The sequence below is a fragment of the Salvelinus fontinalis genome, chromosome 34 (assembly GCF_029448725.1).
Source record: "Salvelinus fontinalis isolate EN_2023a chromosome 34, ASM2944872v1, whole genome shotgun sequence".
Lineage (NCBI taxonomy): Eukaryota > Metazoa > Chordata > Actinopteri > Salmoniformes > Salmonidae > Salvelinus > Salvelinus fontinalis.
This window is the reverse complement of record NC_074698.1, coordinates 38,157,050-38,180,230: the sequence shown is the minus strand read 5'-3', so window position 1 is coordinate 38,180,230 and position 23,181 is coordinate 38,157,050. Positions and strand designations below refer to the sequence as shown.

Sequence of the window (23,181 nt, the reverse complement as noted above, 5' to 3'; positions counted from 1 at the left end):
ATGACACTGCAAAGTGCTGACGCTGCAGCCAAACAGAAGATGAAAGAGCATGCCGACAAGACATACCATGCCATCCACACTGAAAGTGGGTGACACAGTTCTCTGTCCTCAAAGAAAGGAAGGGAAACTGCCAACTCCATTCAATCCAAGACCACACCAGGTGATAGCTGTCAAAGGACCTATGGTCACAGCAGCTCACAACAATCATGGCATTACCAGAAACTATTCACACTTCAAAGTCATGTGACTGCCTTGCACAAACCTCCCACTGGATATAGAATGGAGCAATACTGAGAGTGACATGGACTGGAGTGTAGGTGAGGAAGAACAAGCCTGTGCTCCTCAAACCCCCCTCCCCAGTCAGAAGATACCCTCTCAGCAAGAACGGGTCAAACAGCACACTTATTTGACTTTAAAAAGTAAACAGACTGGTTGTCAGTTACACCATTGAAAGACTAATACTGTAGTTTGTTTTATGCCCAAAGGAAAGGAGGGTTGTAATGTTCTTGATATTACCTGCCTGTTAGGTGTTTATGGTATTTACTTCAGGCATGGAGAAACAGGAATTTAGTTATACGAGTGAGAGTGTGGGAAGCACAATAGAGATTCTTTATCCAAGTTCTATTAAAGAAGTTCTGCATAATAATCCATCTGGATTCATCCATCAGTTAAACATTATAGGTCCGCAGTTGTACACAGATATGAAACATGAATTCATGAGTTTCTAGTGGATAGACCATATGGTTGAAGAAAAAAGTGTAATTAATGAAAAAAGCATCTAATCAACCACGGCGTTATTTTAAATTAACTTTGCATCTCTTCCAACTATTGACTTTTACAACTGCCACCAGTTTGGGCCCAAAACATTAACAAAGACATATTAGTCAAATAAATAAGTGTTTTTAAATAAATATATTTCATACTGAAATCCTCATATGAAACACCAATGTTATTCACTAACACAATAGTTTGTATTTAGGATTATGTTTTACAGCTTTGTCATTCATTTTCTTCAATGTTATTTACATGTGATAAGGCCACACCGAGGGCCAGAAATCATTACAAACGCCTGTTATGATCTGAAGTACCCCAAAATGCCACTAAATGTCATATGATACAATTTCTAAAAAACATTGAAAGCTACCAAAATTCTAATAGTTTACTGGTAAACTTCGAAAGTCTCCATTAATATAATCTCCCCTACTGACTATATACAACTATTTTGAATGAAACTTGCTACTGCCATTAGTCTGTGGTTCTTAAGAGATCTTGATTCCTGTATAAATGTCACTCAACTACTCCACCAGAACAGTATTTTTTGACTGTACTTTTCTATAGGGATTCTGTTTGCCAATGGCGAGTCATAGAAAGAGATGAGACGCTTTGCCCTGACAAACCTTAGAGACTTTGGGACGGCCAAGAAAGGGAGTGAGGAGAAAATCTTAGAGGAAATTCACTACCTGTTTGAAGTGTTGGAAAAACATGAGGGTAAGTGTTTGTAGTTCTGATATCAAAACAAGTCTAAGGGCACTATTCATTCATATTGCGGAAGTTCAGCATTACAGCATGAATTCAATTTAAAGTCAATGTTCCCACGTTAGTACAAGCAGAGACTGCATTCATGGTAAACAATGCATGTGCAGGGGGGAGCATGGGGGAGCTTGTGAGGGGACTGAAGGAGACTCAACCCTCAGATGTGTGGACGCTTTGTGGACTCTTTCCTTGTCCGAAAGCAGACCCTGGCGGTATGAAGACTTATTACAGTTACAAACATGTAATGTCTTGGAATTAATAACTAGGAGAGTCCGGTGGTAGCTGTTCTTGTTTACTGAAACATGACCTGTGTTAGTTTGTATGTAAGAAATCAGGCAAATGGAGTCTCACTATCAAGAAAACAACCTGGTATTTAGTGTTGGTAACCTGTTTAGTGCTGGTACTGACACCACCGGGACGACCCTGCGCTGGGGTCTGCTGCTAATGGCCAAGTACCCCCATATACAGGGTAAGGATTGATATAAACACACACACACACACACACACACACACACACAGACAGAGACTAAACATTAAAGCACTCATGGTGTTACAAGTTGTAAACATTGACAAATGGACAACTTAAAACTAGATTAGGATGCGTGGGTTAATAAAGGTTAACTAAGGTTTATAACTTCCACTGTAGTAACTCCAACCCTCCCTCCTTTCTGTCTCAGACCAGGTCCAGGAGGAGATCAGCAGGGTTACAGGGAGTCGTCAGCCCTTAGCAGAGGACAGGAAGAACCTGCCCTACACTGATGCAGTGATCCATGAGACCCAGAGACTGGCTAACATTGTACCCATGTCCATTCCTCACACCACCAGCCGAGATGTCACCTTCCAGGGATATTTCATCAAAAAGGTCAGATACCTGGCTGTCCAAATCAGATTTTTAAAATAATTTTGCCTGAAATTATTTTAATCCACTCCTTTTTGAGTGTGCACTTCATTTATTAAACAAAGTTTCATTACTTTTACTCTGAATATAAGTATCCTATGCTTCACTCTCACTGCAGGGGATGTCTGTGATTCCTTTATTGATGTCCATCCTACAGGACATTAGCGAATGGGAGAGCCCCCACTCCTTTAACCCCTCCCACTTTCTGGATGAGCAGTGATGATTCGTCAACAGGGATGCCTTCATGGCCCTTTCTGCAGGTATATCAACTTCATCATTTAGCAAATAATTTCATTGCAAAAAGTAGAGAAATTGTGGTAGCTTCTTGGACAGACTTCATGCTATTTCCTATTTCTTTGGTCTCTCTCGCATGTCTGGGAGGGTCTGGGCAGGATGGAGCTCTTCCTCTTCACCTCCCTCCTGCCTTAGTTTCTCTCCTCCTCCTGGAGTAACAGAGGATGATCTGGACCTCACACCATTACTGGGGTTCACCCTCAATCCTTCACCTCACCAGCTGTGTGCTGTGAGCTGGGTCTGAGATGAGTCTGGACCAATGTACAGTATATTACACACTGCTTAGAACAACTTCTCTACTTTAGCCAAGCAAAGGGCTATGCTGAATTTAAAAACAAAATGGTGTTGTGAATGATCTGTAAGTCACTTTGGAAAAAAGCATCTGCTAAATGACATTATTGTATACTGAAGAAATACCTTGCTAGGTACAGTAAATGTGTTTGTACTTTTTGCATCGCAACACCGGCGAGGAAGACGAATCAGATGTTTAAGTCAATTATAGAGAACAAAACATTTCCTACTAATATTTTTTAAATCCTAATAAATAAAATGTGAGTATCTTAAAGCGTGTATATTTGTGATAGTGGATTTTCCAGCAGTGATATCAGTGTAACAGGTTTGTCCAGTTAGGGTAAGGAGGACCAATAGAAGCACTCAACCTTTATTTATGTAGGGACCTTTAGACTGCATAAAACACATCCAAGACCTTTTACACAGAGACACAGAGACTGGTGTTATCAGCTGTAAATGTTGTCAAAGGGCCAACCTGAAGCACAGGTTATTGAACCAAGCTAAAGATCATTCTCTCTTCCTGTGTTTGGTTTAGATGTGTTTGTTAACAATTAATGAATTAAAATCAAATGTATCTAGTATTGAACTGAACTGGTGCAACTGAATTCCTGGAAAAGCAAACTGAGCCAAGACTTAACACTAACAAAAACAAAATAGGAATGAAAAAAGATTACAATGGAATTTAAAATAAATAGTTGTTAAAATTTGCCTGGGCATCAGAGGCCCATGTTGTCCAAAGGTGGGGAGATGATAACTAATGTTTGGAAACTGTTGTCTGCCTCTGAGTAACTTGCCTGTCCAACCCAAATCTAAGAGCCTGTGTGTAGTTTGAATCAGAGCAATCTGTTGTCTTTGGTACACACTTATAGGGTGGTGTTGGAGGAACCCTGTGACATCAGAAACAAACATATCCTAGCTATTGCATAATCCCCCCCATCAGTTTGTTCCTCATTTGTATTTATTATGGATCCCCACTACTCTTCTAGGGGTCCAGCAAAATTAAGGCAGCAATTCTATTCAGTGTTTAAAAAAAAAAAAGTTAGGTTAAAATAAAGAGTGCATCATCTCTCCAAATAATAGGTATTGAAAAAGAGCGCCACCAAAAGGGGTGCCTGTTTCGATTATAGGTGCAACTGTCCCGGTTAGAGAACGCTAATGACCAGTAGGAGACAGGGATACAATCCACACTTTATTACCACACTGAACAGACAGGGGCACACACACACAGCGACAGGAAGAGGACTGATGGAATGGTGAACTGTGGTTTTATGGTATTCAGCCACAAACACCACAATGATGTTAGAGAAAGTCCAGAGTGAAGAAGTGTGTCCATGGGTGAGGTCCATAGGTGAGGCCCTCTGTCGATGCAGCCAGAAGGTTTATAAACCAGCTGTTGACTCCTGAAGCTGCAGAAAGAGACTGAGGAGCTCATAGACAGTGTTGGGGGTTCTCCTAGCGCAGGTGGGCACCTAATTGGCTGACCCCAGTCCTTTGACTTGTTCAGGAGAGTTAGACAAGGCAACCATAGCAACCTGTCCTAGAAACAGAGTTGTGAACGGATGGTTTACAACCAATAGGGGGAACGGAGCGTACTGCAGCAGGTAGAGAATCCCAACGTTTGTCTCTTGTCCCAGGACCAGAGATGGTTTGAGTTATTATACATGATTTTACAGGTATAGTGATCATCAAAAACCAATGGTCCCCGTTATCAGACCATACTATAATTTAGTCAAAGATCTGCAGGACATGTGCTGTTTAGGCTTGGCAATATTATTCTGTTTTTCAGACTGCCTAGCTCCTCCCCTGAGGCTGGCCACTTAACTATACAAGGTGAGTCTTCATGGACAGGCAGATGGACGAGCAGGAAGTTCGTACAGAGTTATTGTTTTGTGTGAACACAACTCGTCTCTCTTTTTAGCCCAGTGTAAGGTATAAGAGTTGAGTTTGAAGATGTCTCTTATAGAAGATCTTCTCCAGACATCGAGCATGGGAACTGCTGGGGGTTCTACTGTTTCTACTGGTCCTCTACCTCTTCTTCTCTGCTTCCATCTCTGAGGCCTGCTTGGTAACATGCTCCAGCTGAATCTCAAGTGGCTCTACCAGACTCTCTGTGGGGTGAGATCAATAAATCAAATGTTTGCTTGCTTGAACTGTTCAATTTCAAGTACCTCCTTTCTAGGTATTGACAGATTTACAGTATGTACACTCAGTCATTCATTTCTGGGAGGTAACACAATAAATCAAGTACTAAACTTGTCTGTCAAACATTGACCTCAGATGTTCATCCAGTCATATTTGATGAGGCATTTGGCTCTGAAATTAAAGGATTGTATCTGTCTCAATAAAGCTGTCCCTTCACATCATCTCATGTTCTACAGCTGTCTAAGAAATATGTCTCAGTGTTCACAGTTCCCCTTGGACCCAGAAAAGTGGTTGTTCTGGCCGGATATAAGCCGGTCAAGCAGGCACTGGTAAACTATGCAGAGCCGTTTGGGGACAGGGACATCACTCCTGTGCTCGGTGAACTAAACAAAGAGCACAGTAATGGCAGATAACTGGTGCACAAACCAACTACGTTGCACTTGACAATGGACCGTTAAACAGGCATAATTGGTGCTATACTGTGAACACCACCCAGAATATCTGACAAATATGTTATTCTCTCCTGACTAGGGTTGCAAAGCTACCTGTAAATTACCAAAGTTACCAGAATCTTCAGTAATTTTGGCAATAAACAAGTAATATATGGCAATCTATGGTAACTTTGGCAATTTATACTTAAATATATATATATTTTATATATTAATATATAATATTATTTTTTCACATATGTGTCCATATGGTACACAGATATGAAACATGAATCCCCAAGTTTCTACTGGATAGTGTAACGTCTACTTCCAACTCACACCCTCAAACACCTAGATCCCCCGAACGCAGCTCACTCTCCAGATCCCAATCACCTGTTCACACACCTGTATGTCATTATCACACTATTTAGTTCAGTTCTTTACATCCCATCACTGTGAGGTATTGTTTGTTTTGTGACATGTGTGCAGTGTGTCCTGTAAATTACTCCTCCTGTGTATGATAGATTTTGCCTGCCTCACTAACGATACTTTTTTGCCTATTCCCTGCCTGTACTTTAGCCGATCGGATTTCCTGTTATCTACCTATTGCCTGATCTCCCGGACTATGTTACTAGCCTTTTCCCTGCCTGTGTTGTTGCACTTTTGGACCCCCTGTGTATGACCTTCTGCCTCATCCTGTGATCCTTTGATATTAACACCTGCGGTGCCCTGCGCTTGAAACCAGCTCTGTCTCCCCTCGTGTTCATTACAGATAGGCTTTTAATTAAGCTTTTCTAGTCTATTTAATGAAAAAAGCATCTCATTGGCATTATTTTCAATTATTTCTGCAACTCTTCCAACTATTGAGTTTTTTACAACTGCCACCAGTTTGGTGCCATAACATTTGACATAGTAAAATAAATAAAAGTGTATAAAAATATATCTAAAGTATATTTCATACTGAAACCCTCATAGTGATAACATTAGTATTTAATAAGTTGATGGTCACAGGTAAAACATTTGACACAACCAAGCCAATGTATGGCAGCCGGTTTGAATACTCTGATCTGAGGCATGATGGATTGAGCCAATGAGACCATCCAACTTGGATGCTCTTTTCCAATACAGGTATTGTACTGTGCTTATGATGATGATTACTTTGAGAACAATGACAGGCTGGTCACACTATGCTAAATTTACTGAGAAATGCTTGCTTACGAGCCCTTTTCATTGATGCAGAGTTTAATAAGAATAGAACAGTAACACATGAATGGATCTACAGTATTTCCTCCATAGAGATCCTGTTAGTATTCTAATTCTTTGAACACCTCCTGGCGTTTTGCCCACTATCACATTCTAACTATAGAATTAGAACAGGTATTATATGTCCATGATTCCAACAGTTCAACCAAGTGTTTTGATCTAAATCGCAAGTCAAATCACAATTGCAATATTTTGTAAAAATAAGGCCTAGATTTTTCACCTATATAGTGCAGCACTATGTGGCAGTGTGGGAATGATCTCAAGTGAGATCAACTTCTGGTTGAAGTTTAATTGAACAGTATAAAATAATCCAAATGGAAAAGCCCCACTGAAATCAATTTGAATGTATGTGGCCACAACTTACACAGCAAATTTAGAACTTTTAATATAATAATAAATTATAATATATATTTTTGCCATATCGCCCAGCCCTAGGTTGTTGATATGATCTATAAGATTGTTTTATCTGGCTAATGTTTTCAGGTTTCAAACATTCAGTAAGTCAAATTATAGAATGGACTTCAGCACACTATGCCTGCTTTTAGGTGGCTAATGTTTTCTTTCCAAAGAACTTCATGACTCAAGCATTGCATTTGTTAATAAATGTTGAAGTGGCAAGTACATAGTGTTCCATTTGCTACAGTTTTACAAATAAATGTTTGTTGACAGAAGAGACCTCTGACACATTTTATCCACTAACATGACTTGTTCTTTACCTAAAAGTAAACCGACTTCAGGTTGTCTTTATCAGTATCTATAGACACTGGCGTAACATAGTTTCTGTGGACCACACCCCCAAGGTCGGAGTTCGCCCCCCCCCCCCCCCCCCCAAGTATGGGTATTGTCAGCCAGACAATACCCATACTTGCATTCTAAATATACTGAACAAAAATATCAACGCAACATGTAAAATGTTGGTCCCATGTTTCATGAGCTGAAATAAAAGATGCTGGAAATGTTCCATATGCAGAAAAAGCTTATTTTTCTCAATCTGTTTAAATCCCTGTTGGTGAGCATTTCTCTTTTGCCAAGATAATCCATCCACCTGACAGGTGTGGCATATCAAGAAGCTGATTAAACGGCTTGATCATTACACAGGTGCACCTTCTGCTGGGGACAATAAAAAACCACTCTAAAATGTGCAGTTTTTGTTACACAACACAATGCACAGATGCCTGAAGCTTCTGCGATGGTGTTCAAATGTAGGCTAAGTAGTTTTTCTCCTTAAAATGATCACAAGTATTGCAGCGTAGTCTACATCTTTGAAAACAGAAGTCTTTGGGGCCAAAGTGGATTTTTGTTTTCCACTGAAACTGTTTCTTGTTCTCTTGGTCTTTGTTAGAGCTTTAAACTAAATAGTAAACCATCTTCTGATTCCTGAATGTGTCGGCACCGGGGACTCAGGATGTGGCTGCGTTATTGATGTCATGTTAATCAGGCCTTTGAATTTGAACGGATTGTTTTAGTTTTGTAGTCAAGGCTACCTATTTAATTAATGAATCAAGCCTTAGCACTCATTCTGATCTTGTTCCCAATCTTCAGTTTATTATCTTGCTGTCCAGCGGTACTGAATTTGAGATGCACCCGACTGTCCAGATTTTTCTGCCTTTTTGATTTGAAAAGTTCTAGTGTGTGTGTACTAAGCTATGTGATTTAATGTACACTATATATACTAAAATATGTGGACACCTCTTCAAATTAGTGGATTCGGCTATTTCAGTCACACCCGTTGCTTACAGGGGTATAAAATCGAGAACACAGCCATGCAATCTCCATAGACAACCATTGGCAGTAGAATGGCTGAAGAGCTCAGTGACTGTAAACGTGGCACCGTCATAGGATGCCACCTTTACAACAAGTCAGTTCGTTCAATTTCTGCCCTGTCAGACCTGCCCCGGTCAACTTTAAGTGCTGTTATTGTGAAGGGGAAACGCCTAGGAGCAACAACGTCTCAGCCGCAAAGTGGTAGGCCACACAAGCTCACAGAATGGGAGTGCTGAAGCGCATAGCGTATAAAAAGCCGCTGTCCTCGCGATTCATGTCTGTTGAATATGGAAAAATCTACCGCGTTGCGGCCGTGCAATACTTTTTACTAAACAGTACGTGATAAAAAGTATGCGACGATGAGTAAATAGTATTCCGTTTAAGTATGTAGTACGCTAGTATGGGTATTCAGACACCGCCAGCCACTCAAAGTATATAATAATACCTATCACTGTCCATGGTTCTGAAATTGCGATATGTCTATAAATGCTATCAAAAAAAAAATCTCAAGCAATCCGAGTTGGGGCAGTTGGACATTTGAAAGTTGGTTTCGTTTTATTAGCTTAAATCGTTTAAACTCAAACTGGCTCGATGGCTACGTGTGCAGCCAGGTGTAAGTTTCAGCACAAACACTGATAGCTAGTCTACATTTCCTCAACCAAGATCAACCCCTCACAACACAAACTGTAGATAATAAACTCGTCTTGCTAAGAAACAGTTGGTCATGTTGAAACCCGGCCAATGTACATGCAAGTAGCGCATTAGCTGTGCATTGCAGTGAGTGTACACATGCTAGCTACCTAATTATCTAGATAAACACAGGAGACAGACACGTTGCTGCTCGAGCATCCAGAACAAATTCCAGACCTATCTTTATGATGCATTAATTCAGTACACCCTTTTCAGTCAATGCAATTTTCCTCATGCCATTTGAATCCCAATTCGCGCTGACTGATCAACAGTGTCATGTTAGTTTTCAGTGTGTTCCCAGAAATCTGAACCCAGTAAGCAGTAAGCGTTCAAAATACGTCTATTCCAGATGTTGAAGTTGGGTTCATTTTAGGTTTTGAATGAAAGGTGAAAATACGTATTTTCCTGAAGTTTAAAGTATGTATTTTCCTGATTTTTTGAGGAGGTTTGAATCCTGAGTAACCTGCATACACATTGTTTATAGTACAATATACCAAAACTATGGGCCGGAAAACATTGGTAGAGATGGGTTGGCATTTTGGAATTTCCTTTATTTTTTGGTTTCAGACCAATGCCGTCTTCTCACTTAAAACATGTTTGTTTTAAAAAATAGTATATATATATAGTAGTACAGTAATATAGTACTCACTCTAGCCCACTATAACCACTCCACACCACCCCAAAATAAGTTATGTTACAGGTTTTGGTTTTTCCATTAATGTTTTGAGGTTGGACTTTGGTGTCACCAATTGGTGTCACCTCGTTAGTCAGTATGTGTTACACCTGTGTTGGTTGCTATGCTCTTAGTAGGAAGGTATTTCACCTGTGCTGTCAAAGGTGGAATTTAAGACTGGCTGTTACAGTGCTCCAGTTGTCTTGAGAGATGTGGAGGGTTAACACCTTTAGTGGGCTCTTAGAAGTTGATTTCTAGAAAAATATTATTTGCCTGATTTAATTTTGCTCCACCTTTTTGGTTTGCTTCCTGTCTTTAAGAGTAACCAGAGACAGGGAGTTAAAACTATGGAGTATCCACAGATGTGGGAGGGGCCTTGTTGTCATATTTCCCAGCATGCTCTGTTGCAGGTAGATTTTTTTGAATTGTTTGTTTCAATGTCTGTGTTTTCGCATGTATTGTACCAGTCAAAAGTTTGGACACACCTACTCATTCCAGGGTTTTTCTTTACTTGTACTGTTTTCTGCATTGTAGAATAATAGTTAAGACATCAAAACTTTGGAATCATGTACTAACCAAAAACGTGTCAAACAAATCAAAATATATTTTATATTTGAGATTCTTCAAAGTAGCCACGCTTTGCCTTGACATCTTTGCACACGCTTGGCATAATCTCAACCAGCTTCATGAGGTAGTCACCTGGAATGCATTTCAAATAACAGGTGTGCCTTGTTAAGTTAATTTGTGGAATTTCTTTCCTTCTTAATGCGTTTCATCCAATCAGTTGTGTTGTGACAAGGTAGGGGTGGCATACAGAAGATAGCCCTATTTGGTAAAAGATCAGGTCCATATTATGGCAAGAACAGCTCAAATGAGCAAGGAGAAAGGACAGTCTATCATTACTTTAAGACATGAAGGTCTGTCAATCTGGAACATTTCAAGAACTTTGAACATTTCTTCATGTGCTGTTGCAAAAACCATCTAGCACTAAGATGAAACTGGCTCTCATGAGGACTGCCACAGGAAAGGAAGACCCAGAGTTACCTCTGCTGCAGAGGATAAGTTCATTAGAGTTACTAGCCTCAGAAATTGCAGCCCAAATAAATGCTTCACAGAGTTCAAATAATAGATATATCTCAAGATCAACTGTTCAGAGGAGACTGCATGGATCAGGCCTTCATTATCAAATTGCTGCAAAGAAACCACTACTAAAGGAAACCAATAAGAAGAAGAGATTTGCTTGGGCCAAGAAACACGAGCAGTGGACATTAGACCGGTGGAAATCTGTCCTTTGGTCTGATGAGTCCAAATGTGAGATTTTTGGTTCCAACCGCTGTGTCTTTGTGAGACGGAAAGGAGGTGAACGGATGATCACTGCATGTGTAGTTCCCACCTTGAAGCATGGAGGAGGAGGTGTGAAGGTGTGGGGGTGCTCAAGGCACACTTAACCAGCATGGCTACCACAGCATTCTGCAGCGATACACTTTCCCATCTGGTTTGCGCTTAGTCCCACTATCATTTGTTTTTCAACAGGACAATGACCCAAAACACATCTCCAGACTGTGTACGAGCTATTTGTACGAGCTACCAAGAAGGAGTGATGGAGTGCTGCATCAGATGACCTGGCCTACACAGTCACCCAACCTCAACCCAATTGAGGTGGTTTGGGATGAGTCCGACCGCAGAGTGAAGGAAAAACAGCCAACAAGTGCTCAGCATATGTGGGAACTCCTTCAAGACTGTTGGAAAAGCATTCCAGTTGAAGCTGGTTGAGAGAATGCCAAGAGTGGTCTAAGTTGTCATCAAGGCAAAGCGTGGCTACTTTGAAGAATCTAAAATATATTTTGTTTTGTTTAACTTTTTGGTTACTACATGATTCCATATGTGCTGTTTTAAAGTATTGATGTCTTCACTGTTATTTTACAATGTAGAAAATAGTTTTAAAAAATAAAAAAACTTGCATGAGTAGGTGTCAACTTTTGACTGGTACTGTACATTGATTGTTTTTTATCTTATGCTACACAATGAAATGTAACATACATTTTCCTAAACTAATCTATTCTGTAAGTGGATGGATTTATTGCAACCTTTACTGAGAAGGCTGACTTGCATTCGGAATGTAAATTGTGGGAAATGTAAAATTGCTGGAAATGATTTCTCTTAAATGGATACCAATAGAGATTGGATTTCCCAAACAAGCCGCCATAATACGACACATTAAGAAATATGAAAATGAGATTTTACAACTCAAATGGGACCATATAAACCCAAAAGAGTGTTGAGTTTGACAAAATAGAAGTTCTTGTGATTATACAGTGAGTAAACATTACTCTAAATAATTAACTTTACAAATCTGAACAACAAAGTAACAGAGATATTTTAAATTAATAGTGTACAGAGTGAAATGCAATGACGCAGAGTTAAATATCAACAATAAATTGAGCATATATAACTCTGAAAAAAATTGCCAGAGTAGGTTTTACTCTCTTTAGACTGGGACCAAATGTTATCTCTGGCAGAGTTACATTTTCTTCAATAAGACTTCAATTTACTGTCATTTTTATTGTGCGGCTGTCCGGTACACCAGTATCTATAGGTAGACTTTATCTGTATGCTTTATCCCTCCAGCTATCCAAGAAATATGGCTCCATCTTTACGGTTCACTTTGGACCCACAAAAGTGGTCACCCTGGCAGGATACAAGACGGTCAAGCAGGCGCTGGTCAACCAGGCAGATGAGTTTGGGGACAGGGGCATGCTTCCTGTGTTCTAAGATTTCACCAGTGGACATGGTAATGTTGGATAAGTCAAACTTGTAATCCAGTTAACTGTTGCATTCTACACAATGGTCTGTCTTCAGGTGTATTTAGTGCTGTAACTCCAGCACCAAATATTTCACAAAGATATTATTCTCTCATAACATGATTAATTCCTGACACCTGCACAATGTGACTTTTCTACAGGTATTCTGTTTGCCAATGGAGACTCGTGGAAAGAGATGAGACGCTTTGCCGTTGCGAACCTTAGACTTTGGCATGAGCAAGAAATGAAGTGAAGAGGAAATTCGCTACCTTATTCAATTGTCTGACAAAACATGAGGGTAAAAATTTGAAGTTCCGATTTGTGAAAACCCCAAATAAGATAACAAATATATACCTTTTCTTAGTTTTGCTAATTCTGTTTCTGTTGTGCTTTGTGACAGTTAAGCATTTGACACAACCCACCCAATGAATTATGCTGTCTCCAACAATCTCCAACATTGTGTATGGCAGCAGGTTTGAATACTCTGACCCCAAGATCCAAGCCACTGTGAATCAAGCCCATGAGAACCTCAGAATTAGTGGCTCTGTTTCAATGCAGGTACATGATGTTTACTTTGTTTCTCACTCTTAGAGAATAATGCCAAGCTGTTCACACTTGACTAAACCAGGAAAATCAAATAAATATTCAATTTGTTGTAGGCTACATTCATGCTTTACTTTTTGTTTTATGGGAAGATAGTTGTACAACATGTTCCCATGTCTGGGCCTTTGGCTGAAAACCAATAAGCTTTTGTTAAAGAATATTGAAAACAAGAAGGAGATGAGGGAGCTGGTGTGTGGGCTGAAGGAGACCCAGAACTTCAACCGTGTATAACCTTTTTGATAATACAAGGGTTAAAATTCTTGAAATGAATAACTTGCATCTAGGGCAGGGGTGTCAAACTCATTCATTGGAGGGCCTACTGTCTGCAGGTTTTTGTTTTTTCCTTTCAATGAAGCCCTAAACAACCAGCGGTGGGGAGTTACTTACTAATTAGTGATCTTAATTCATCAATTAAGTACAAGGAAAAAGCAAAAACCTGCAGACTCTCGGCCCTCTGTGGAATGAGTTTGACACCTGTGGTCTAGGGGTTCAGTGGGCATTGAGAAATAACGATATGGTCCATGTAATAGAGCAGGGCTCTCCAACCCAAATCCTGGAGGTTTTCACTCCAACCTTAACTAGCACACCTGATTCAAATAATTAGCTGGTTGATAATCTGAATCAGGTTAGTTATAACTGGGGTTGTAGCGAAAACCTACTGGAGGGTAGCGCTCCAGGAACAAGGTCGGAGTTAAAACAAACAGTATGGTAACTCTCCATTAGCAGGGTTGGAGTAAATATATACAGGATGGTAACTCTCCAGGAACATGGTTGGAGTTAAAACCTACAGGATGGTAACTCTCCAGGAACAGTGTTGGAGTTAAAACCTACAGGATGATAACTCTCCAGGAACAGAGTTGGAGTTAAAACCTACTGGACGGTAACTCTCCAGGAACAGTGTTGGAGTTAAAACCTACTGGACGGTAACTCTCCAGGAACAGGGTTGGAGTTAAAACCTACAGGACGGTAGCTCTCCAGGAACAGGGTTGGAGTTAAAACCTACAGGATGGTAACTCTCCAGGAACAGGTTTAGAGTTAAAACCTACAGGATGGTATCTCTCCAGGAACATGGTTACAGTTAAAACCTACAGGAGAGTAGCTCTACTACAGGGTTGGAGTTAAAACCTATAGGAGGATACAGTATCTCTCCAGGAACAGGGTTGGAGAGCCCTGTGATAGGACGGTATAAAGAAAAAGATAGCTGAAATAGCAGTGGGCTGCACTCAATCCCATGCCGCAGTGGTATGTGTTCTGGAGGCTAGACCATCCTAAGCCACGCCCCTTGTGACTTTTGAGGGGAAAACAAATAATTCCTCCCCTTTTAAAATGCATTATCTGTGTTTTTATGTACGTACAATATGTATAAGGAATCAGGCAACATAAACACTCATCACCATAACAACAACCTGATATCTTCTGTTTTCTGCTGTTACTGACACCACAGGGACAACCCTACGCTGGGTTTTGATGCTAATGACCAAGAACCCCCTTATACAGGGTAAGCATCAATGTGCACACAGGCATCCACAGACAGTGCAGTTGATTAAAGTAATGCAAGATAATCAACATTTGACTTCCTGTTAACATTGGCAAATTGCCCACCTGCGTTTTACCCAAGCAAAACTGTTTTGGAACGGGGAATCCTGGTTCGAGAAAAGTGTTCAAGCAATTGAGAAAACCTATATAAGGTCCAGGGTAAATGTTCTCTGAAGGTAGTCATTTTGGCCCTTCCTCTTCCTTTATTTTACAGACCGGGTCCAGGAGGAGATCAGTAGCGTCATAGGAAGTTGTCAGCCCTTGGTAAGAGGACAGGAAGAACTGATGCAGTGATCCATGAGATCCAGTGACTAGCCAACATTTTACCCATGGCCATCCCTCACACCTCCAGGCGAGACATCACCTTCCAGGGCATCATCTTCCACTTCATCAAGAAGGAGATGCTTGTTTCCTCGACTGACATTTGTCCTACAAGACGGGAGCGAATGGGAGAGCTCACACACCTTTAACCCCGCCCACTTTCTGGATGAGAAAGGTTGATTTTTCAAGAGGGATGCCTTCATGCCCTACTCTGCAGGCAATTCCACTGTTTGTTTCTTAATTTATACTATCATTCAGCAATTAACTCAATCAGATATTCTATTGTGCTCATTACTTTGGCCCAGAGAGAGTTGAGGGGATGGAGGGGTCTGTTACGCCTTGACCGTAGAGAGCTTTTTATGTCTCTATTTTGGTTTGGTCAGGGTGTGATTAGGTGGGCATTCTATGTTCCCTATTTCTTTGTGTTTGGCCGGGTGCGGTTTTCAATCAGAGGCAGCTGTCTATCGTTGTCTCTGAGAACCATACTTAGGTAGCTTTTTCCCACATGGTTTTTGTGGGTAGTTGTCTTCTGTTTTGTGTTTCTGCACCTGACAGAACTGTTCGTTGTCGTTTTGCTCTTTTGTTATTTTGTTCAAGTGTTTGTTTTGAAATAAATCATGAACCCTTACCACGCTGCGCTTTGGTCCACACCTTATTCAACAGACAACCGTTACAGGGTCTGTGACAAATATAGATATAGATAACACTAAGCGACTCATTCAGAATCCATCTATGGTGCTCTAACATTTTTGGCCATTGCTTTGACCCAGAGATTTGATGGTATAGTTTATGTTATAGAAATGTGTGTACAATTTGACATCTATTGATATGTCAACTATAGGAAATCTATGTAGACCTAATTGTTATGTTGTCAGAGAGAATATAGTAGACGGCATGTGTCAAAAAGTGATTGATCTATTTTTAGTGTCACTTGTTTATGCCCTTTTATGGACATCCTGTCCGGATGTTCTCCCGCTATCGAGTGAGTGCTTATGTAACATGATCGTGCAGCTGTTCCTTTGAAGTAAAGCATATGTTTGTAATAAAAATGTCCTGGTGATTGATGTGTAGTGACCTTGTTGAACTGTTGAATGTGTTTGAACATTTGAAACAGTTGGGTATTTATGTAGAGAATGGGGGAGGCCTGAGTTTGACCATTTTAAACAGTTGGGTATTTATGTAGTGAACTTATGGAGGGAGCTTGTGACCCCTTGTAAAATGAAAAAGTATTTTACGGGTAGGTCTGCCTAAGAAACTACAGAAAACATGTATCCTAGACCAATTCTAGGTGTATTGTGATTTGCCTTCAATGAATGAAATCGCTGTCTGTCTCTCTCTGTCTCTCCCCCTTGGGGTGTGTGAGACGTGGCTGCATGGGTGGTGTCAGGTTACAAGCTGTGGGCTTACATTCAGAGAGAGAGAGAGCCAGGCCCCAAGACGTTCTTTCTAAGACAAATACATTTAGAATCATTCATACAACAAAATAATAATAGTAATAAGTTTAATTGGGGGTAGTAACATTTTTGAAGAAATAAAGGGTTTTAAAATGGAATTTACCTTTAATGAAATTTCAGGCTCTCTCTCTCTTCCTCTGGACATAACCTCAAAGGTTTTGTGTGCGTGTGAGAGAGGCAGGGTGCTTGGTTACAAGCAGAGAGAAACTTACTCAAAACATTATTTCTATGAACAAAACACATTTAGAATCTTTCCGACAACAAAATAGTAATAGTAATATGTGTAACGGATGTGAAATGGCTAGCTAGTTAGCGGGTACGCGCTAGTAGCGTTTCAATCAGTTACGTCACTTGCTCTGAAACCTAGATGTAGTGTTGCCCCTTGCTCTGCAAGGGCCGTGGCCTTTGTGGAGCGATGGGTAACGATGCTTCGTGGGCGACAGTTGTTGATGTGTGCAGAGGGTCCCTGGTTCGTGCCCGTGTCGGGGCGAGGGGACGGTGTAAAGTTATACTGTTACATATGTTTAAATGGGGATAGTAACATTTTGCAGGAAAAAATGAAGGGTTTTAAAAAGAAGCATGTACTGTATTTACCTTCAACTGATGACAGCTCTTCCTCTGGTCTTCTGTCTCTCTTCCTCGGGCCCTCTGGTTGCATCAAGTTGTGGGGCTGTGGGTTTAGAAGCCCTGATCAAGGAGCAAAGGCATTATTTTATATGAATACAGTTAAAAAAACAAAAAACAATTATACATAAACATTTAAGGCTATTAAAATGTAATATTGTTATAATGTCGGATTTATATAAATGTTTAGTAAAAAAACATTTGAGGTATAGCTTAATATTGCATAGTAACTTTTAATAATAGTAATATGTTTAAATGCTGGTAGTAACATTTTTGAGGAAATGAAAGGATTAAAATGTAATTTACCTTTAATGAAATCTCAGGCTCTCTGTCTCTCTTCCTCTGGACCTGTGTGTGGGTGTGTATGCAACACCCACCGGTAGCACGCGCTCCAGCAGGTATATTTCACTGGTCATCCCCAAAGCCAACACTTCCTTTACCGATCACTGTACCTGTACGTACACAGCCAATCTGTAAACAGCACACCCCACTACCTCATCCCCATATTGTTACTTATCCCTTTGCTCTTTGGCACCCCAGTATCTCTACTTGCACATCATCATCTGCACATCTGTCACTCCAGTGTAAACGCTAAACTGTAATTATTTTGTCTCTATGGCCTATTTATTGCCTTACCTCCCTACTCTTCTACATCTGTGCACAGAGGTATTGTCATGCTGAAACAGGAAAGGGCCTTCCCCAAACGGTTGCCACAAAGTTGGAAGCACAGAATCGTCTAGAATGTCATTGTGTGCTGTAGCGTTAAGATTTCCCTTCACTGGAACTAAGGGACCATGACCCGAACCATGAAAAACAGCCCCTGACCGTTATTCCTCCTCCACCAAAATGTACATTTGGCACTATGCATTCGGGCAGGTAGCGTTCTACTGGCATCCGCCAAACCCAGATTCATCCGTCGGTCTGTCAGATGGTGAAGCGTGATTCATCACTCCAGAGAACACGTTTCCACTGCTCCAGACTCCAATGGCGGCAAGCTTTACACCATGGTAATCTTAGGCTTGTGTGCATCTGCTCGGCCATGGAAACCCATTTCTTGAAGCTCCCGACAAACAGTTATTGTGCTGAAGTTGCTTCCAGAGGCAGTTTGGTGTTGCAACCGAAGACAAACGATTTTCACGCTTCAACACTCGGCAGTCCCGTGTGGTTTACCACGTCGAGGCTGAGCTGTTGTTGTTCCTAGACATTTCTACCTCACAATAACAGCACTTACAGTTGACCGGGGCAGCTCTAGCAGAGATTTGACGAACTGACTTGTTAGAAAGGTGGTATCCTATTACGGTCCACATTGAAAGTTACTGAGCTCTTCAGTAAGGCCATTCTACTGCCAATGTTTGTCTATGGAGATTGCATGGCTGTGTGCTTGATTTTATACACCTGTCAGCAATGGGTGTGGCTGAAATAGCCGAATCCACTAATTGGAAGGGGTGTCCACATACTTTTGCATATATAGTGTACTTCCTCCATAGAGATCCTGTTAGTATTCTAATTCTTTGAACACCTCCTGGCTTTTTGCCCACTATCACATTCTAACTATAGAATTAGAACAGGTATTATATGTCCATGATTCCAACAGTTCAACCAAGTGTTTTGATCTAAATCGCAAGTCAAATCACAATTGCAATATTTTGTAAAAATAAGGCCTAGATTTTTCACCTATATAGTGCAGCACTATGTGGCAGTGTGGGAATGATCTCAAATGAGATCAACTTCTGGTTGAAGTTTAATTGAACAGTATAAAATAATCCAAATGGAAAAGCACCCACTGAAATCAATTTGAATGTATGTGGCCACAACCTATACAGCAAATTTAGAATTTATATAATAATATATATTTTGGCCATATCACTCAGCCATAGGTTGTTGATGTGATCTGTAAGATTGTTTTATCTCGCTAATGTTGTTCAAATGTTTTCATTTATCAGGTTTCAAACATTCAGTAAGCAAAATTATAGAATGGACTTCAGCACATTATGCCTGCTTTTAGTTGGCTAATGTTTTCTTTCCAAAGGACTTCATGACTCAAGCATTGCATTTGTTAATAAATGTTGAAGTGGCAAGTACATAGTGTTCCATTTGCTACAGTTTTACAAATAAATGTTTGTTGACAGAAGAGACCTCTGACACATTTTAACCCTAACCCCCCTCAAGGTTGGAGTTTGCCCCCCTCCCCACATCCCTTAAATAAAAATAATAGAACGTGTCTGAATACCCATACTTGCATCCTAAATATACTGAACAAAAATATAAACGCAACATGTAAAGTGTTGGTCCCATGTTTCATGAGCTGAAGTAAAAGATGCCGGAAATGTTCCATACGCAGAAAAAGCTTATTTTTCTCAATCTGAGCACAAATGTGTTTACATCCCTGGGCTCCCGAGTGGCGCATCGGTCTAGGGCACTGCATCTCAGTGCCAGAGGCATCACTACAGTCCCTGGTCAAATTCTGAGCACACGTCTTTACCTCCCTGTTGGTGAGCTATTCTCCTTTGCCAAGATAATCCATCCACCTGACAGGTATGTCATATCAAGAAGCTGTTTCAACCCCATAATAATTACACAGGTGCACCTTCTGCTGGGGAGAATAAATTACCACTCTAAAATGTGCAGTTTTGTCACACAATACCATGCCACAGATGTCTAAAGATTTGAGGGAGCATGCAATTGGCATGCTGACTGCAGAAATGTCCAACAGAGCTGTTGCCAGAGAATTGAATGTTGATTACTCTACCATAAGCTGCCTTATTTTGGCAGTACAATTTGGCTGCGGGATCATCTGATGAGGGGGAGGGGGGGGGTGCTGAGGACTATTTCTGTCTGTAATAAAGCCCTTTTGTGGGGAAAAACTCATTTCGATTGGCTGGGACTGGCTCCCAAGTGGGTGAGCCCATGCTCTCCCTGGCACACCTATGGCTGCACCCCTGCCCAGTCATGTGAAATTCATAGATTAGGGCTAATTCATATTTCAATTGACTGATTTCCTTCTATGAACTGGAACTCAGTAAAATCTTAGAAATTGCTGCATGTTGCATTTATATTTTTCTTCAGTATAGTTTGCCATTTGAGTACGCAATATTTGTTTATTTTATAGTATACAACATTTAGGAAATTAGAGTATACTTTACATGCCTGGATGTCATACTAATTTCTGTTTTGACAACAGTATGTGAAAGTATGTGAAAATATAATGTTTAAAGGTGCAATATGCAGAAATCGCTGTAATAGTTCACCTAATTTCAGTTTATGTGGCAAGAAATAGTGTAGAGCAGTGGTTCCCAAACTTTTATAGTTCCGTAACCCTTCAAACATTCCACCCCCAGCTGCATATCCCCTCTATCACCAGGGTTAGCACACTCTCATCATTGTAGCCTGCCAAACACACAGTATACGATACATTTATTAATAAGAATGAGTGTGAGTTTGTCACTTCCTATGAGCCGGATTGTGACAAAGAGCTCTTATAGGACCAGGGCACCAATAATAATAAAACATTTTGCTCTTTATTTAGCCATCTTACATATAAAACCTTATTTGTTCATCACCACAGGTTAATGAGAAGGGTATGCTTGAAAGGATGCACATAACTCGGCAATGTTTGGTTGTATTAGAGAGAGTCTCAGTCTTAAATAATTTTCCACACACAGTCTGTGCATGTATTTAGGTTTCATGCTAGTGAGGGCCGAGAATCCACTCTCACATAGGTACGTGGTTGCAAAGGGCATCAGTGTCTTAACAGCTCAATTTGCCAAGGCAGGATACTCTGAGTGCAGCCCAATCCAGAAATCTGGCAGTGGCTTCTGATTAAAGTACATTTTCACAGAACCGCTTGTTGCAATTGTTGCAATTTCAATGAGGCTCCCTTGTTCAGATATCTGTAAGTGGACTGGAGGAAGGGCATGAAAGGGATAACGAATCCAGTTGTTTGTGTCGTCCATTTCGGGAAAGTACCTTCGTAATTGCGCACCCAGCTCACTCAGGTGCTTCGCTATGGAAGGAAATGCTGTAGGAATGCTCAACCGGTGTCGCTCATTCAGCCGACAGAAACTTCCAACCGGTGGATGGAAGCTTCCATCCAAACACATTTTTGTTTGCTGTCATTTCCGGTCACAACTTGTAGACTTGTTTACGTGCTGCTGTGCGGTTTGTTGCTAACCTTACTTTGCTACCTGCAAACTTAACGTTTTTTACTTTTAAATTATCGTTTTATATTTCAATTTTCTCCCCTCGCTCAACTTTTTTTATTCAACTTTTTCACCCCGGACTCTTTATCGTGGTTCATCAAGACCTCCACCAGCCGAAGCTAAGTAGTAACATTAACATTATGCCTTCTAATTACAGTCACTGTACTCATAATATACAGGAGAACGATCGCCTTATGACGAGGATAGCTGTGCTGCAAGCCCAGCTTCAGACGCAATCATTAGGCAGGGGTAATTTAAGTGTAGGAAAGGCTAAAACAGAGTCTGTGCCACCAATAAGTACAGATCGTAGTATAAATCCCCTCGCACAGTCCCCGCAGCCGGACAATTTTCTCATGGCTTCTGGAAGAAAATACTGTAGGAATGCTCAACCGGTGTCGCTCATTCAGCAGACAGAAACTTTCAACCTGTTCTCCCCATTAAGCAATGGGTCGGAGTCAGAGGCCAAGCCTTCTCTGGTCTCTCCTCCTCTCGTCTGAGACGCCGAAGCTTCCCACCATTAGCTCTGACAAATTGAAAACACTAGTCATTGGTGACTCCATTACCCGCAGTATAAGACTTAAAACGGATCATAAAACGATCATACACTGTTTACCAGGGGGCAGGGCTACCGACGTTAAGGCTAATCTGAAGATGGTGCTGGCTAAAGCTAAAACTGGCGAGTGTAGAGAGTATAGAGATATTGTTATCCATGTCGGCACCAACGATGTTAGGATGAACAAGTCAGAGGTCACCAAGCGCAACATAGCTTCAGCGTGTAAATCAGCTAGAAAGATGTGTCGGCATCGAGTAATTGTCTCTGGCCCCCTCCCAGTTAGAGGGAGTGATGAGCTCTACAGCAGAGTCTCACAACTCAATCGCTGGTTGAAAACTGTTTTCTGCTCCTCCCAAAAGATAGAATTTGTAGATAATTGGCACTCTTTCTGGGACTCACCCACAAACAGGACCAAGCCTGGCCTGCTGAGGAGTGACAGTCTCCATCCTAGCTGGAGGGGTGCTCTCATCTTATCTACGAACATAGACAGGGCTCTAACTCCCCTAGCTCCACAATGAGATAGCCAGCCTGCAAACTTAGTGGAGTCTGCCACTAGCACAGTCAGTGTAGTCAGCTCAGCTATCCCAATGGTGACAGTGTCTGTGCCTCGATCTAGTTTGGGCAAAACTAAACATGTCGGTGTTCTCCTTAGCAATCTCACTGGAATGAAGACCTCCTCCATTCCTGTCATCATTGAAAGAGATTGTGATACCTCACATCTCAAAACAGAGATACTTAATGTTAGATACCTCACTTCCAAGGCAGTTATAGTCAATGAACTAATCACTGATCATAATCTTGATGTGATTGGCCTGACTGAAACATGGCTAAAGCCTGATGAATTTCCTGTGTTAATTGAGGCCTCACCTCCTGGTTACACTAGTGACCATATCCCCCACGCATCCCGCAAAGGCGGAGGTGTAAGAAATTGTATTAGATATTGGTAACTTGTTTTAACAACTTCTCAACATTACCTATAAGTTGACACAACATACACACCCCCTCTTTCTCTTGGACATATGCTGGACACATAGGACATATACACGGCACCCACAATTCCCCTCCCCCATGACAACCATAGACACACCCAACCCATGGTTGGACCTCAGGACAA

The 23,181-nt window shown here is 40.9% G+C and overlaps 1 long non-coding RNA gene and 2 pseudogenes across 1 annotated transcript; 2 read left to right on the top strand and 1 right to left on the bottom strand.

Annotated features, from left to right (window-relative positions):
• LOC129832800 (cytochrome P450 2K4-like) lies at positions 1–3,295 on the top strand (annotated as a pseudogene).
• An 897-nt stretch (positions 3,296–4,192) lies between these two features.
• LOC129833850 (uncharacterized) lies at positions 4,193–19,482 on the bottom strand. The gene is made up of 2 exons (XR_008756123.1): positions 17,286–19,482; positions 4,193–5,124 (listed from the first exon to the last, which is right to left on the bottom strand). It is a non-coding gene; the product is annotated as an uncharacterized LOC129833850 (long non-coding RNA).
• Positions 4,967–16,307, top strand: LOC129833849 (cytochrome P450 2K1-like; annotated as a pseudogene).
• Positions 19,483–23,181: the final 3,699 nt, after the last annotated feature.